Genomic DNA, 17,797 nt, shown 5'->3' on the forward strand with positions numbered 1-17,797 from the left:
TGGCCTAGTATGTGGTCTATTCTGGAGAATGTTCCATGTGCACTTGAGAAGAATGTATATCCCGCTGCTTTTGGATGTAGAGTTCTATAGATGTCTATTAGGTCCATCTGCTCTACTGTGTTGTTCAGTGCTTCCGTGTCCTTACTTATTTTCTGCCCAGTGGATCTATCCTTTGGGGTGAGTGGTGTGTTGAAGTCTCCTAGAATGAATGCATTGCAGTCTATATCCCCCTTTAGTTCTGTTAGTATTTGTTTCACATATGCTGGTGCTCCTGTGTTGGGTGCATATATATTTAGAATGGTTATATCCTCTTGTTTGACTGAGCCCTTTATCATTATGTAGTGTCCTTCTTTATCTCTTGTTACTTTCTTTGTTTTGAAGTCTATTTTGTCTGATATTAGTACTGCAACCCCTGCTTTCTTCTCACTGTTGTTTGCTTGAAATATGTTTTTCCATCCCTTGACTTTTAGTCTGTACATGTCTTTGGGTTTGAGGTGAGTTTCTTGTAAGCAGCATATAGATGGGTCTTGCTTTTTTATCCATTCTGTTACTCTGTGTCTTTTGATTGGTGCATTCAACCCATTAACATTTAGGGTGACTATTGAAAGATATGTACTTATTGCCATTGCAGGCTTTAAATTCGTGGTTACCAAAGGTTCAAGGTTAGCCTCTTTAGTATCTTACTGCCTAACTTAGCTCGCTTATTGAGCTGTTATATACACTGTCTGGAGATTCTTTTCTTCTCTCCCTTCTTGTTCCTCCTCCTCGATTCTTCATATGTTGGGTGTTTTGTGCTGTGCTCTTTCTAGGAGTGCTCCCATCTAGAGCAGTCCCTGTAAGATGTTCTGTAGAGGTGGTTTGTGGAAAGCAAATTCCCTCAGCTTTTGTTTGTCTGGGAATTGTTTAATCCCACCATCATATTTGAATGATAGTCGTGCTGGATACAGTATCCTTGGTTCAAGGCCCTTCTGTTTCATTGTATTAAATATATCATGCCATTCTCTTCTGGCCTGTAGGGTTTCTGTTGAGAAATCTGATGTTAGCCTGATGGGTTTCCCTTTATAGGTGACCTTTTTCTCTCTAGCTGCCTTTAACACTCTTTCCTTGTTCTTGATCTTTGCCATTTTAATTATTATGTGTCTTGGTGTTGCCCTTCTTGGATCCTTTCTGTTGGGGGTTCTGTGTATTTCCGTGGTCTGTTCGATTACTTCCTCCCCCAGTGTGGGGAAGTTTTCAGCAATTATTTCTTCTAAGATACTTTCCATCTCTTTTCCTCTCTCTTCTTCTTCTGGGACCCCTATAATACGGATATTGTTCCTTTTGGATTGGTCACACAGTTCTCTTAATATTGTTTCATTCCTGGAGATCCTTTTGTCTCTCTCTATGTCAGCCTCCATGCGTTCCTGTTCTCTGATTTCAATTCCATCAATGGCCTCTTGCATTCTATCCATTCTGCTTATAAACCCTTCCAGAGTTTGTTTCATTTCTGCGATCTCCTTTCTGGCATCTGTGATCTCTTTCCGGACTTCATCCCATTTTTCTTGCGTATTTCTCTGCATCTCTGTCAGCATGTTTATGATTCTTATTTTGAATTCTTTGTCAGGAAGACTGGTTAGGTCTGTCTCCTTCTCTGGTGTTGTCTCTGTGATCTTTGTCTGCCTGTAGCTTTGCCTTTTCATGGTGATAGGAATAGTCTGCAGAACTGGGACGAGTGACGGCTGGAAGGACTTCCTTTCTTGTTGGTTTGTGGCCCTCCTCTCCTGGGAGAACAGCGGCCTCTAGTGGCTTGTGCTGCGCAGCTGCGCGCAGACAGGGTTTCTGCTTCCTGCCCGGCTGCTATGGAGTTAATCTCCGCTGTTGCTGTGGGCGTGGCCTGGCTCGGGCAGCTACTCCAAAATGGTGGAGTCGCGTTGGAGCAGGAGCGGCTGGGAGGCTATTTATCTCCGTAAGGGGCCTCCCTGCTCCCTGCAGCCCAGGGGTTAGGGTGCCCAGAGATCCCGGATTCCCTACCTCTGGATTAAGTGACCCGCCCTGCCCCTTTAAGACTTCCAAAAAGCACCCGCCAAAACAAAACAACGACCACAAAAAAAAAACAAGAAAAAAATTTTTTTAATTAAAAAAAAAAAAATTTTTAATTAAAAAAAAAAAGGTGGTCGTTCGTTTTTCTTTATTCTCCGGTGCCAGCCTCAGGCCTCTGCTCACCGGTGTTTCTGCCCTGTTTCCCTAGTATTGGGGTCCCTGTCCCTTTAAGACTTCCAAAAAGCACTCGCCAAAACAAAGCAGCAAAAAAGCAAAAAAGAAAAAAAAAATGGTCGCGCGCTTTTCTTATGTCCTCTGTCGCCCAGCCTCCAGTGCCTGCTCACTGTTCTTGCTGCCCTGTTTTCCCAGTATCGAGGGCCCTGCGCTCTGGCCCGGATGGCTGGGGCTGGGTGTTCGGCAGCCCTGGGCTCCGTCTCCCTCCCGCTCTGCCTGCTCCTCTCCCGCCGGGAGCTGGGGGGAGGGGCGCTCGGCTCCCGCGGGGCTGGGGCCTGTATCTTACCCCCTTCGCGAGGCGCTGGGTTCTCTCAGGTGTGGATGTGGTCTGGATATTGTCCTGTGTCCTCTGATCTTTATTCTAGGAAGGGTTGTCTTTGTTATATTTTCATAGATATATGTTGTTTTGGGAGGAGATTTCCGCTGCTCTACTCACGCCGCCATCTTCCGCCCCTCTCCCCCTAAAAGATATTATCTCCCTTTTGTAAGGAATTTAAGTTTGGAGAAATTGCTCATTAGATGCCCAGCTTGGAAGTTATTTCTAGAATTATTCTTGGGTTTGGCGGAATCCAAAATTTACACTGTAACATCTCTCATGTCCAGAACATCCCTCTCAAAACAAGACCCTTGCGGCCTCAGTTTGAAGAAGTTATGGATCAACATACTGACCTGATCAGGTCTGATAGCAGTGTCCCAAAAACATGAGCTATAGTCCTGGAAATATGGAACCACAATAGCAATTAATGTACCTGACGGCCCAGGCACCTGGTGGCTCTGCCCTTGCTGGCGCCGCCTTCAGCACTGTGCTGTCAGACCCCAGGGACTAGACAGAGCGACCAAGTGATGGGTGGGCATTCATCTGAATCTCTGTAAGTTTCCTACCACAGCTTTACCACAAAACTTACAAAAGACACCTCATTTTGTATTTATAATCTTTCCCAAAATGGCTTCAGTAAAAGTGAAGGCCAGATGCATCCACCTGTAAGCTAACTATAGAAAAACATTAGAATTCAAAAGGGTAGAGGAAAAAATCAGGAATTAGGAAATGTAGCTTAAGAAAAACTCATACAAGGCTATGAATGCTTGCATTTCTTCTTAGCAACTTACAAGATAATGCAAGATGTAAAAAGAAAAGCAGGAATGGTCACATGTTAGGGAGTTCGAGCGCTACCTCCGCCTTCAAGGCTGGTAGTGTGGCACCTTTGTATCATTCTCCAGACCTGCTTCTGCCCTAGGAATCTCTTCCTCTTTCTCTGAGCCTCCTGCCCATCCCCTCCCTTTATAAATATCATTGTGATTACACGGGGTCCACCCAGATAATCCAGGAGACATTGCCAGGAAAATGGGTGAAATCTGGATTGGTTCTGGGATCACAAAGTATATTAATGTTTGTTTCTTGATTTGGATAACTGCATTTTCAAGAGGACACTGGGGGAAAAAAGAAGTTTCAGAATAAAACATAAAATGGAGTGTTTTCTAATGCATAGGACTATTTTTATGTGTACATGTAAAAAACAGTGTCCTTGTTCTGGGGAAATACACACTAGAGGATTTAGAGGTGATAAATCTGTAACTTTCAAATAGTTCAGAAAAGGAATAAAAGATCGTATCTGAGAGAAAGATACAGCAGATGTGGTGAAATGTGACCAGCTGGGGAATCTGGGTGAGTTAATTGGGAGTTCTTCGTGCTATTCTTGCAACTCTTCTGTAAAACTGATTTTTAAATGAATTATATTTTTTCAAATTTAATTTACATTTAAATTCCCTCTATATAATTTCACATATACATATGCATTAAAGATGAATGTCTGAATGCCAAACTTTATATTACGTGCAATGCTCCAAACATTGAAGGAGTCAGTTGCCATAGAAATAATGGTTTTATTTTTAAAAAGCATAAACTATCTGAATGCATTATCACCAAATGCCAACCGAAATGTCGAAGTGAAAGTCCCTGTTGAACAATACATATCACCATCAGTATAACCCATACTGTAATGTTTAGGTGTATCCTTCTAGATCTTTTTTAATGTACTTAGAGCTATTTACATATACATAAATAGTTTTATATATAAATACAGTTGATTACTTGTTCTGCAAGTTTTTTGCCCCACTTAAAAATATCTTAGAGATCTTGCCACATCAGTTCATTTGCTCTATAATTTTTTTTTGCTGCTGCTGCAGAGTATCCTATAATATGGGCTTATCAGAATTTACATTATCATTCTGTTACTACTGGACTTTTAGGCTCTTTTTTCATTTTTTAAACAAATATGGAGAGTGCTGAATATGAGTCCTTGCCATTCTTCACTATGCGTATGTGAGAGAGGAAGGTGCTATATTTTAAAATGCTATTAAATTAGCACAAAAATAAGTGTACCGGGTGTATTTTGTATTCTGAAAAATAGTATATGAGTACCTCTTTACAAATATCACCCCAACAAGAAATGGCACCAATCTCCCCACCTTCCTAAAAAAAGACCCCTCAAAACAAGTCTTCTGTAGAATCTGCAGAAGATAATCTTATTTTATCTTGTATTTCTCAAGTATGAATGTGATTATCTTTTCATATACATGTTAACCATTTGTACTTTTTCCCTCAGTAAATGCCTAGTCATAGTCTTTTTGTTGGTTTGTGGGAGTTCTTTATATACTGTACATGCTAATCCTTTATTATATTTATGGCAGATATTTCCTTCTGGTCTCCCTTTTAATTTGGCTTGTAGTTCTTTTGTCATACAGAAGTTTTATAGAAAAATATAGTCAATTACATGACATTTGCCTTAGAGAGGATGTATTAGTTTCTTAAAGATGCCGTAATAAAGTACCACAAACTGGGTGGCTTAAAACAGAAACTTATTTTCTCACACTTCTGGAGGCTAAAAATCTGAGATCAAGGTGTTAGCAGGGCCATGCTGGCTATGGTCCTGCAAAGGTTTTAAGGGAAGGGCCTTCCTAGTGTCCAGCGGTTGCTGGCAATCCTTGGCATTCTTTGGTTTGCAGGTGAACTCCAACCTTTGCCTCCAGTCACATGGTGTTTCCCCTCTGGTCCATATGCACCTTTATAAGGATGTCAGGCATTGGGTCAGGGGTGGGCCTGAGTCAGGGCCCACCCTCACCCGATATGACCTCACCTTGGCTACATCTGCAAAGACCCTACTTCCGAATAAGAGCCCATTCACAGGCACCAGGGCCCTACTTCCAAATAAGAGTCCATTCATAGGAACCAGTGACGAGGACTTCAACACATTTAAAAAAAGTTTTCTTGGCCAGTGGAAGAAGCACAATTCAACTTCTAACAGAGGGTTTGTCAAAGATTTTATATTCATGTTCATGAGAGATATTGATTTGTAATTTTCTGTTCTTGTAATACATTTGTCAAGTCTTGGTATCAGGATATTTCCATCTTCCTAAAGTAAGTTGGAAGTATTTCCTCCTCTTTCCAAAAAGATTATTTAATGTTTGACAGAATCCACTCCTGAAGTGATATAGACTAGGATTTTTGTGAGAAAGTTTTGCATTAAAAATTCACATATTTCCTTCACAATACAGTGCTATCATTTTCCCTCATTTGAATGTACTACTCCTAAGTGTCCTTCCAGTAAATATACTAGTGAATATATCTTATTCACGAGTAAGAAATTAGATGTCTATCTAATTCTAGTATTATGGTAGGTAATGTTTTTTTTCTCTCTAGAAAGTCTACCTCTGAAAATTTTATGGACTTTTCACTTTATCCTTGGTGTTTCAAAATTACAGAAAGACGGTGTAAGTGTGGCTCTACTTTCATTTATCCTGTTTAACACTCAGTGGGTCCATATAATCCATGAACTCTTGTTTTTATTTTCTTCCATGTTTATTCCTTTATTTGGCATTTCTTTCCTTCTTTCCCTTCTGTTTCCTTTTTCAGCTACAAGGCTGATAATAGAACTTCTAGATCTAGCCTTCATTTCCCCTAACTTTTCTTACATGTGTTCTTGTTTTGTGATCTAGAAGAATTGCTTGGCTCTTTTAGATGAAAACTTTGCTCTTTGCTACTTAGCCTACCTGATCATTTTCTGTATCTCTAATGGATTTTTTCCTTGCAATCTATTTTTGTTTCTAGAACCCTACAACTTCACTTACCTTTTGAAAATATTGTTTATATTTCCTTAAAAATCTCTTCTACTCTTTTCTATTCTGTTTTCTCTTGCTAATTCTGTTTTGGTTTTTTTTTGGAGAGCCTGTATTAGTTTTTATGGCTCTTGTTAACAAATTATCATAAACTTGTTGCCTTAAAACAACAGGAATTTTGAAATAAGTATCATTGTGCTGAAATCAAGGTTTGGCAGAGCAATGCTCTCTCCAGAGGCTCAAAGGGAGAACCTAGTCCTTGCCTCTTTCCACTGCTAGTGGCTGCTGGCATTCCATTGCTTTAACCACACCACTCTGATCTCTCTGCTTCTCTGGCTTTACTGTCTTCTTATCTGTGTCAGAGTTCCCTGCTTCTTTCTTACAAGGACACTTCTCATTTAGGGCCCACCTGGATAATCCAGATTAATCGCCCCATCTCAAAATACTTAATCTAAGATTACCCACAAAAACCCTTTTGTTTCCCCCACAAAAAGTAACATTTACAGGTTCCAGAGATTAGGACCTAATATCTTTGAGGACCATTTTCATAGTGTTTATTTTCCTAAACTGTTCAATAATTATTTTTCATTGGGTATGCATCTCTTTTAAGCACCTTATATGCTGATTTCAACATACTGTATTGATTATGCAAAGTTAGGGAAAGGTGTAATTATTTAATCTTCTAGGCAATGGGAGAGGCTTTCTTCTCAGTTTTAGGAAAACTCTAGAGCTCTGTCTTGCTTCTTTTCTTCTAGTATTTCTACTTATTGTTTCGACTTGTGGGCAGACACTTCTGCTGGATGTAATTTGGTAGAACTGGGGTAAAATTGTAATGGTTAAACCACTTTGTTAAGATCATCAATGATGCCCTAAAGAGGGGGCACAACACTCCCCCAAGGCACCTTTCTTTTTCAGTATCTGCTGCCTCTAAATTGAGAATATCCAGTAGTTGTACGTACCTTTTCTATTCTTGACTGAGTTTAGCTTGGTTTCTTCCTTCAATCTGATTCCAAATGCCTTTTGTTTTTCAGGGTTCCTTACATCTTCAGGGCCACAGAGAGAACTCTTCTTGTTTTCCAACATTTTTATAGGTGTTTTTTTAAACATCATTTTTTGGATTTTTTTTTCCCTAAGAGATTTGAAGAACACTTGGGAACTAGAGTGTATATGCTGTACACTTAGAACTCGGTTCAAACTCCAATCACTCTCTAAATCACACTTAGTGCATTTTTCTCACATGACTGCCATCTTATCTTTATTTGTGCCTACCAAGTTGTATGGCTGAATCTTCCCTAAGTGGCTCACATTTTTAGAATATTTTAGTAAGAAACTAGATTGTGTAGTTTTCTGAAAATTTAATTACCCTCAATTTCTGAAGCCTTTTTATTATATATTACATAACGTGCATTTTATTTCATTGAGTCAGATGAACAAAAGGGAAATATATATAGTAATGGGATTGAGAAAAATTACTGCATGATTGAGAGGAAAGACTCTTACTTACAACAAGTCTATGACAGTATTCTAAAGAACTGCTCCTAAGATGAAAAAAATAACATCCTACTTTTTTCCAAGTTTGGTTAAATTCTGTAAAAAGTAATTTTCAAATAGTGTGCTATATACCAAAGAATGCAAAGATGAAAGGTTTCTTATAGAGATAAATGCTTCAAGAAAAAACAATAACTGCTGTTGCAATTCTGTTTTTAGAATTAAGAAAAAAGCATAAGTTTAAGACCGGATCATTCTTAGGTTAACTACCACCACATGCGGCAGATGTTTGCTCTTAAATAGATGCCAACTGAATACATAGGGAGTAATTCAAATTTAACATTTATAATTAAACTTGAATCTTATTCCAGATCTTCTCAAGTGAGCAGTTATAAATTAAACTTAGTTTATTTAGAGGCATAAATGGACTAGCATTTGATACCCTAGGAGTATTAAAGAGTTAATGTAATGCTAGATGAACACTAAAAGCACTGTACAGTAGTGAGGGCAGTCAAGCTCTATCTATAAGGCCATTACTGGAGTGTCCCTGGGTCCCAGTTTCATTATGTACAACATGAAACAGGTGCATTAGATATCTCTAAGGCACTTCTATCTTTTTCATATCACAGCACATACAGAAAATGGTAACATATGAACATATACCTGGAGACTTAAGATTGGAAGCTGGCTTAGATAACCCTGCTGCCCAGATAGCTGTGGGACCAATGTCTCAGAGCCACTGCACCCCAGCTATGGTGTACAGTAATGTCTTTGCCCACAACTTGGGGAGCTGTAACTCTGCCACTCAAATTGTGGTCTGTAGACTGGTAGTGCTGGCACTCCTGGGAGCTTGTTAAAAATGCACAATCTTGCACTCCAACCAGAACTACTAAATCAGAATCTATATTTTAAAGATCTCTAGGTGATTCACATGCACATTAAAGTTCAAGAAGTACTGGTCTAAGAAACTTTCAGCTCTAAAATTCAATGAACCTAAGAATTAATGTTTTATAGAAGTATATTCTAGAGTATATTTCATAATCTTATTAAATTCCATATTATAGTTAGAATAAAATTAAAAACATACTTTTATACAAGTTTGTTCCTAATCCTTGAAAACAAATGTTTACTTTCTTTTAATTAAAGTATAGTTAACATACAATATTATATTCATTTCAAGTGTATGACATGGTCATTCAACATTAATAGACATTACAAAGTGGTCACCATGTTAAATCTAGCTACCATCTTGATCATACACTGTTGTCACAATTAGCTGTATTTCCTATGCTGTATGTTGCATCCTTTTATTAATAACTGAAAGTTTGTACCTTTTAATCCCCTTAAATATTTACTTCTTCATGAAGAAAAGGGAAGTATATTTACCTGCTTGTACACCTGTCGTAAGTACATGAACTCCTCCATAGTTCCCAAGGATATCAGCCTAAGCACTTTGACATCCCTGCATTGCCCAATCCTATAGGCTCTGCAAAAAGACAAAAAGCAAGAGCAACAGAAATCTAGTGAAACAACTTTGGTTCAGGAGGTGGCTTCTGGAAATAAAAATGGAACACTAATAAAATTTTAATTTAAAAAGAGAGATTTTATGTTTAGAGAGGCTATATTATTTAATAATGCAAAAATAGTAATTCATACAAAAAGACCAGTCATTGAGGAGAAAAACATTAAAGAAAAAATGAATATATCAACCTCATTTTTATTATAAACATCCCCTTCCACTGCCCAAAAACATGTCCTAAATTCAGTTTTCTTTTATAGCAGTCTTACATTTATGAATGGGTTGTTTTATTTAAATAATCCCATTTACATAATACTCAAAAAACACAAGCTGATCCATAGTGACAGAAAGCAGATCAGTGGTTGCTTGGGAATAAGGGCATGGGAGGGGTAAGAGGGAAGGATGGGTTACAAAGTGGCACAAGGAAAATTGGGGAATGATACCTTCTCTCCTGATAGTGGTGATGGTTTCACAGATGTATATATATATCAAAACCTATCAACTGTTCACTTTAAATATATGCAGATTATTGTATGTTAATTATACCTCAATGAAACTTCAGGGAAAAGCAGGTCACCAACTGGCAAGCACCTGGATTACAGCCCTCACCCACAGAGATCTCATAAGCCGTCTGACTGAATCACTTAGTTCACTGGTATCCAAAGTGCTTGATACCAACCACAGTGCTAATTAAAACTCTAACCTGACTCACCACACTGGTTAACTGGGGGTCCCTGCAGTTCTCCCAGGTGGAGGCTTTACTGGAATGCTCTGGGTGAGGTCATCTATTTCTAAGCACCTGTCACAGTGGCAGGGGATCAGGAGCAAGGCCATCCTGCCCCATGCTTGAAAATGTTACAATTTGGGGGGAATTTCACTTTGACCTTGTAAAGTCACTCTATGTTGTTGTATCTGGTGCTTTTTTTGCCTTTTACCCATTCATCCTCACAGAGAAGGGCTTTTATTAGAGGGCAGCTCAGGGTCCTGAAGATCTCACACCCTAGCGGGGATGGGGGGCCCTTGTGACAATGCTGCCAGGGGCAGGTTAGTACACTCCACTTCTGTTCTGTGGCCTGGATACAGGGTGCTCATCACCCCTTTCTCTCCCACATGGATTTGGCTCTAAAGTTTCTTAAAAAATGGACCTAAGGCTATGTCTTTTAGGTATAAGTTCAGTCGTTTGGTGAGTGGGACAGATTCTGTTAGAATACGTACTCTTTAATCTTTACAAACACCTTGTAACATGTTGTTTTGGACCTACGCTTCATCAATTTCTAGTCCATAACACAGGGGTAGGTTAAGGTTAAGGGATGGTATTTCACCACGTGGAGACAAGTGTCAAGGACATACAGTACGCAGGCCAGTATCTTCATTTGTCTTCTTGGTTCCTCCTGCCAAAGTCCATGGGAGGAGATGGACAGGAAGAGGAATGCTGTCAATTAATTTTCACTGAATTAATTGTTAAGGAACACTGGGATAAATACTATACTAAGTCTCGATGGCCCAGAGGAAAAAAAACAAAATGACAAAATTTGTTAAGATAAAAATGGACTTCTCTGTGCTTTTCATTTGGCCAATTTCCTTGACAGTTGTCCGTGGTGAGAAGCTGGTGAAAAGTGTACGCTCTGCAAGTCAGATCCTGACCCTGCCAGTTACTAGCTGTGACCTTGAGCAAGTTGCTTAGTTTGCTGTGCCTCAGCTTCCTTGGTGTAAAATGTGTACATAGTGCCTCCCTGACAGGATGCTCTGATTTTGAGATAATCGACAGAAAGCACTTAGAGCAGTTCTGCTTCCTTGGTGTAAAATGTGTACATAGTGCCTCCCTGACAGGATGCTCTGATTTTGAGATAATCGACAGAAAGCACTTAGAGCAGTTCCTGGCTCACAGTAAATATACAATGTTGCTGTTATTTCAGTCCTTATCCTTACTGTCAACTAAAGAACTGAAGCTAATTTGCTTTGCTTTGTACACAGCACAGTATTATGTGTATCATAATTGGGGTGGTCTTAATAACACTGTGTATTATGAGCTGCACTACAACTATCAAGCAAACAGTAATGGATAATTTAAATCTCTATAATTTAAATCCGTATCTGACTTCTGACTTGCTTGAATGCCCATAGAGTCTAACAAGATGTCTTATAAACACTAAATGATCAACAAACATTTTTGGTATTTTTTATGTAACATTGAAATGCGAATGAAATTTCTCCATTAAAAAAAAATCTCTCAAAACGAGGCCTAATAACCACATGAAGTTGTAGATTTCTGACTATTATTTCAGTTTCTTCTACGATTATTTGAGTATATTTTTATAGTTTATCTTTAGACAATCTTAATCACTTACATTCTTCTAGAAAAAGGCCTTTTTGATGTAGATTTCCAAATGTATTTGTATAAACCTAAACATAAACATGTTGGATATTATAAATAAATAGGCAGTGGTTACGTGGCCTTTCCACTTCCTAATGTTTTCTGTGTATCTGCCTTTTTAATTCAGATTAGACTTATCAAAAGTTTGTGTTTTACTCTTTTCAATGATTTAAAATGGTTTTTATTTTTAATAATTTCTTACACAATTCCTTGTACTTTCTCTATATTTACTGTTCTTTTTCTAGTTTTCTAAATGATACCCTTTTTTTTCACTTATTTTCAATCTCTTTTCTAAGAAATAAATGCAAAACTCTAACATCAGAACTTCAATACTGATTCAGTGATTTCATTTTTATTGAACCAGTTTTCTGTCAAATTTAATCAATTCTCTTGATTTCCTCTATTGTGGTAAAATACACATAAACATAAAACTTAATCATTTTTACCATTTTTAAAGGTACAGTGACTTTAAATACACTCACACTGTTCTAACACCATACCACTGAACTATCATGACTATCCATTTACATGTTTTCCATCTTTTCCAACTGAAACACTACGTGTGAAACATTAACTCCCATTCCCAGCCACAGCTCCTGGCGACCACCATCCTACTTCCTGCCTCTGAACCTGACAGGCCTAGGTACAGCATATTAGTGAGATCATATAGTATTTATCCTTCTGTGCTGAAAACACACATCCTTTCCTTATTGCTGTTCTTAGAGGAAAAAACTTCAGTCTTTTACCATTGAGTATGATGTCATCTGTGGGTTTTTCATGAACAGCCTTTATTATGTTGAGGTAGTCTCATTCTATCCATAGCTTGTTGAGTGTTTTTATCAGGAAAGAGTGAATTTTGTCAAATGCTTTTTCTGTATCAATTGAGATGTGATTCATTTTCCTTCTTTCTGTTAATGTGATGTATTACATTGACTAATTTTATAGAGTGTTGAACCATCCTAACATTCCAGTAAAAAATCCAAGTTGGTCATGATATATCATTCTTTTAACATGCTGCTTAGTTCAGTTTGCTCATATTTTACTGAAGATTTTTACATTGATATTCGTAAGGGATACTGACCTGTAGTTTCTTTTCTTATAGGATCTTTGCCTGGTTTTGGTGTCAAAGTCAGTCTGATCTCAGAGAAGGAGTTAGGAAGCATCCCTCCTCTTCAATATTTTGGAAGAGTTTGAGAAGAACTGGTGTTAATTCTTTGGATGTATCACAGATTTCACCAGTGAACCCATCTGGCCTTGTGATTTTATTGAGAGGTTTTCAATTACCGATTCAATTTCCTTAGTTATTGTACAGCTATTAAGACATTCTATTTCTTCATAATCCAATCTTGGTAGGTTATGTTTCCAGGTGTCCATTTCATTTGGGCTTTCAAACTTGTTGGCATACAGTTGTTCACAGTGCTCTCTTTTAATCCTTTACTTCTGTTTCTGCCAAAAACATCTTTGGAATTTCAATAGGGGTTGCACTGAATTTATAGATAGCTTTGAACAATATCAACATCTTAACAATACTAAATTCTCTGATTCATGAATTTAGGATGTTTTTCCATTTATATGCATCTTCTTTAATTTCTTTCAGCAATATTTTTTAGTTGGCAGTGTACAAGTTTTTTGCTTCCATGTTTTATTCATAAGTTTTTTTATGCTATTGTTAAACAGAATTATTTTTTAAATTTTCCTTTCAGACTGTGCATTGCTAGTATATGGAAATGCAACTGATTTTTGCATGTTGACTTTGTATCCTACAACTTTCCTGAAACAGTTTATTAGCTTGAACAGTTTTTATGTGTGGAATCTTTAGGGTTTTCTACATACAAGATCATGTTATCTGTGAACAAAGATAATTTAACTTCTTCCTTTCCAATCTGGATGCCTTTTATTTCTTTTTCTTACCTAACTGTTCTGGCTAGGACTTCCAGTACTATTCTGAACACAAGTGGTGAAAGTAGGCATCTTTGTTTTGTTCCTGATCCTAAAGGAAAGCATTCAGTCTTTCAACATTGATTATAATGTTATCTGCAGGTTTTTCACAAATGTACTTTATTATGTTGAGGTAGTTTCCTTCTATCCCTTGTCTGTTACCATGAAAGGGGGTTGAATTTTGTCAAATGCTTTTCCTGCATCATTTGCCATGCTTGCATTCCAGGATAAATCCCATTTGGTCATGGTATATAAACCATAATATGCTGTTGAATTTGGTTTGCTAATATTTTGCTGAGGATTTCTGCATCAATATTCATTAGGAATTTTGGTTAGTAGTTTTCTTTTCTTACAGTGTCTTTGCTTGGCTTTGGTATCAGGGCACTGCTGGCCTTACAGAATGAGTTAGGTAGTGCTCCTACATCTTTAATTTTTTGGAAGAGTTTGAAAAGCATTAGTATTAATTCTTCTTTAAATGTTTGGTAGAACTCACCAATGAATTCATCTGACCTGGTATTTTATTTTGGGCATTTTTTTATTACTGATTCAATCTTCTTTCTAGTTATAGGTCTATTCATATTTTCTATTTCTTCATGAATCAGTCTTGGTAGGCTATATATTTCTCAGAATTTATCCATTTCATCTAATTATCCAATTTTTCATGTATATTTGTTTATAGTACTGTTTTATAATGCTTTTTTGTTTCTGTAAAACAAGCAGTAATGTCCTCCTTTTTCTTGATTGTAGTTATTTCAGTCTCCTTTTTTTCTTAGTTAATCTAAATATTTGTCAAGTTTGTTGATCTGTTTGAAAGAATAACTCTTGGTTTCACTGATCTTTTTCCTGTTGTTTTTTAGCCTGTATTTCATTTCTCTATCCTCTAATCTTTTATTTCCTTCCTTTTGCTAGCTTTGAGTTTAGTTCTTCTTTTTCTAGTTCCTTAAGGTATAAGGTTAGATTGATTTGAGACCCTTCTTTTTTAATGTATGCATTTACAGCTATAAATTTCTCTTTTAGCACTACTTTCACTGCATTGCATAGGCTATGGTATGGTGTGTTTTTATTTTCATTTTCTCCTTGTGATTTCTTTTCTGACCCATTGGTTGCTTAAGAGTGTGTTGTTTAATTTCAACATATCTGTGAGTTTTCCTATTTCTTCTGCTGTTGATTTCTAGTTTCACTCTATTGTGACTGGAGAAGAAATTGTGCAATTTCAATCTTTTAGAATTTATTAACATGTTCTGTGGCCTAATGTATGGTCTACCATGGAGAATATTCTATGTGCACTTGAAAAAAAAATGTGTATTTTGCTGTTGCTAGAAAGGAGTTCTTTATATGTCTGTTAGGTCGAATTTGTCTATAGCATTGTTCAAGTCTTCTCTTTACTGATCTTCTGACTGAATGGTCTATCCATTATCAAACATAGGGCATTAAAGCCTCTACTACTATTGTACATTGGTCTATTACTCTTTTCAATTATGTCAATACTCACTTAATATATTTTGGAGCTCATAGGTTTGGTGCATTATAATTGTTAAAGCTTCTTGGAAAATTTATTCTTTTATCATTGTATAATATCCTCCTTCATCTCTTATAACAGTTTTCAACTTAAAGTCTATTTTTTCTTATATTAGAATAACCATTCCTGCTTTCTTTTGGTTACTATTTGCACAGAATATCTTTTTCCATCCTTTCTCTTTTAACCTCTGCGTGTTCTCAGATCTAATGTTAATGTTTTACAGGCAGCATATAGTTGGGATACTGTTTTTTATTTTTTAATTCATTCTGCCAATCTATGTCTTTTGATTGGGGAGTTTAATCCAAATAAAATGGAATTTGCCATTTTTTTTTCTGTATGTCTTATAACTATTTAGTCCCTCATTTCCTCCATTACTGCCTTCCTTAGGTGTTATGTAATTTTTAAAAGACACATTTTTATTCCTTTCTCGTTACCTTCTGTATGTAGTCTATAGATATTTTCTTTGTGGTTACTATGAAGATTAAATATAATACCCCAAAGTTATAACAACCAATCTTAAATTGACACCAACCTAATTTCAATTATATTAAAAAAACCTACTTTAAAGCTCTGTCCCCCCCTTTCATACTACTGATGTCAGAAATTATATCATTATATGACATGTATCCATTAACACAGATTTGTAATTTCTCTTTAAAATCATGTAGAAAATAAAAAATAGAATTATAAACCAAAATTACAATAATAGTGTTTTTTTGTGTTTGTCCATGTACTTGCCTGTACTGAAGAAGTTTATATTTTCATATGGCTTTCAGTTACTGTTAAGAGTTCTTTCACTTGAACTTGAAAGTCTCTCTTTAGCATTTCTTGCAGGGCATGTCTACTGGTAATAACTCCCTCAGCTTCTGTGTTTCTGGGAATGTCTTAATTCCTCTTATTTTTGAAGGACAGTTTTGCCTGATACAGAATTCTCATTTGATGATTTTTTATTTTGGTGCTTTAAATATACCATCCCACTGCCTTCTGGCCTGTAAGGTTTCTGTTGAGAAACCTACTGATAATTTTACTGGAGATCCCCTATATATTACAAGTCAATTTTTTCTTGCTACTTTAAAGATTCCCTTGTCTTTGACTTTTGACAGTTTGATAGTATGTCTTGGTGTGGGTCTCTTTAGGTGTATCCTATCTAGAGTTTGTTGAGCTTCTTTTGTTTACCCATGCCATTCCTCAAATTTATGATATTATTTTTTCAGTCATTATTCAAAGAACCTCCATCCTTTTCTCTGTCTCCTTTAGGAATACCCATAATGCACCTATTTGGTGAGTCCCATTGATCCCTTAGGCTATATTCATTTTTCTTCACCATTTTTCTTTTTGCTCTTCAGATCTGCCTTCAGGTTTGTTGGCTCTTTTCTTCTGTTTGTTCTGATGAACACCTGTGGTGCTTTTTCAATTCAGTTATTGTATTTTTCAAGTCCAGAGTTTCTGTTTTTTTTTTTTTTTTAAATAATTATTTTTTATTGAAGGGTAGTTGCCACACAGTATTACATTACATGAGTTTCAAGTGTACAACACAGTGGTAGAACATTTATATACATAATTCTAGGTTCCAGCTATCACCCTACCAGGCTGTTACAATATCTTGACTATATTCCTTATGCTATACATTACATCCCGGTTACTAATTTATTTTACCATTGGAAGTCTGTCCTTTTTTTTTTTTTTTTTTTTGTGAGGGCATCTCTCATATTTATTGATCAAATGGTTGTTAACGACAATAAAAATTCTGTATAGGGGAGTCAATGCTCAATGCACAATCATTAATCCACCCCAAGCCTAATTTTTGTCAGTCTCCAATCTTCTGAGGCATAACAAACAAGTTTTTACATGTAGAACAAATTCTTACATAATGAATAAGTTACATAGTGAACAGTACAAGGGCAGTCATCACAGAAACTTTCGGTTTTGCTCATGCATTATGAACTCTAAACAGGCAGTTCAAATATGAATACTCATTTGGTTTTTATACAGAGTTTCTGTTTTTTAAAATAATTTCTACCTCTTTGTTGATATTCTCATTTTGTTCTTATATTGAGTTTCTGATTTCCTTTAGTTCTTTGTTTATGTTTCATTTAGTTCTTAGAGTTAGAAAAGTTGTTTTGGAGTCTTTATTTAGTAAGTCCTATGCCTATATTTCTTTAGGCATGGTTTCTGCAGATTTATTTGGTTCCTCTTGGGCCAATATGTCAGTCTGCATGCAGAGGGCTGAATCTGGGCCGACCAGGAACCTCTGAGAACAGCCAAGGCTGCTTTAGCCACAGTTTACCCTACATTCCAGTGGGCCCCTTTCTGGAGAGAGGTTCTGGAGAAGCAGATGCTAGCCTACTAGCTGTCATCGAATGTGCTCCAGCCCAAATCTACCTGTTTGCCTCAGTGACAGCCTGAAGATCCTGCCATCCCTCTTTAAAGACCCAGAACTCAATATAATGAAAGAGGAATTTAAAAAGGCAAAGAACAAACTTGACCAGACTCTGTTAACCATGCTTTCCTCAGAGAACCAAGACTTAAATTCCACTCAGCCTGTCAGCCCTTTTTCAACTCGGGGTCAAGCTGATCTCCCAATAGCCTATAC

At 36.9% G+C, this 17,797-nt stretch overlaps 1 protein-coding gene across 20 annotated transcripts in view; it reads right to left on the reverse strand.

Annotated features, from left to right (window-relative positions):
• LOC118917158 (spermatogenesis-associated protein 31E1-like) overlaps nt 1-17,797 on the reverse strand; it is a 227,002-nt gene that overhangs the window by 96,008 nt on the left and 113,197 nt on the right. For 17 of the 20 annotated variants that reach the window (XR_008996443.1, XR_008996448.1, XR_008996437.1 and 14 more), the window contains one exon: nt 9,241-9,340. The exons of 1 other annotated variant lie outside the window; for it this stretch is intronic. The gene's annotated coding sequence lies outside the window, so the exon portion shown is untranslated. Of the gene's footprint in view, nt 1-7,325; nt 7,496-9,240; nt 9,341-10,723; nt 10,893-17,797 lie in introns of those variants that run through there. 2 more of the 20 variants (XR_008996455.1, XR_008996454.1) reach the window with 2 other exon arrangements.

This window comes from Manis pentadactyla, chromosome 3 (genome assembly GCF_030020395.1).
Source record: "Manis pentadactyla isolate mManPen7 chromosome 3, mManPen7.hap1, whole genome shotgun sequence".
NCBI lineage: Eukaryota > Metazoa > Chordata > Mammalia > Pholidota > Manidae > Manis > Manis pentadactyla.